Genomic DNA, 944 nt, shown 5'->3' on the forward strand with positions numbered 1-944 from the left:
GGTCTAGCACCTTCACCACGGAAACATGAGGTAGCATGGCAAGCACAGCCGTTCCTCAAGAGTCTCATAAAATGAAAAACGTAGCTGTGAAAATCCATATGCAAAAAGCAGTGTTTGTAAAAAGTTACATTATTACACCTCTGCAATCAGTTATTCCTCTTTGTGTGCCAACTGTTGGTGAAACTGTGGAATAAGAAAAATTCAGAACTAGAGTAAGTGCTTTTAAACAAATTACTGAAACTACAACTGCTATGTCCAAATTATTGTGGATTTTGGATTTGTTTTAATGAAAATGTCTTTTGTTTACCTAATTTTATGTAGTTCCCAGCACTCCTTTGCAGTGGCCGTGCCATCATTTTGTACTCGTATGAAGGTAGCAACATTATACCGCCTGCACTGTAAAATGCCCACAGCGACTCAGACCACATCCGCAGGGTGCTGGCAGACATGATGGTGTAACCCAGCTGGCTGAAGTCACAGTGGTTGCATCCTCCTACCCCAAACCTGAGTTGCCTGCTAGCCCCAGGTCGTAAGACCAGCAGTTTGTCCTTTTGCCTGTAAACGTGCCTGCAGAAAAGGGACATACAGCACCGCACCTCAAGACTTACCTGAGCTAGTTTCTAACCAGCAAGCTGAGGTACCCACAGCAGCTAAATTGGCCTCTGCTAACCATCGTGTTACTTGCCCAGGCCCCAAAGCCCGTGTTGCCACAGCTTCGTGCAGCTGTTCTTCAGCCAGCTGGATTACGCCATCACATCTGCCGAGCGCAGTGTGGACGTGGTCTGAATTGCTGTGGGCATTCTATGGCGCAGGCAGCATCATGTTGCTACCTTCATATGTGTATAAAAAGATGGTCCGGCCACCGCAAAGGAGTTCTGAGAGCTACTTCAGATTGGATAAACACAAGGCCTTTTTCACTGAAACAAACCCAGACTCTGTAACAG

This window comes from Charadrius vociferus, unplaced genomic scaffold (genome assembly GCF_000708025.1).
Source record: "Charadrius vociferus isolate BGI_N301 unplaced genomic scaffold, ASM70802v2 scaffold45, whole genome shotgun sequence".
Taxonomy (NCBI): Eukaryota; Metazoa; Chordata; class Aves; order Charadriiformes; family Charadriidae; genus Charadrius; species Charadrius vociferus.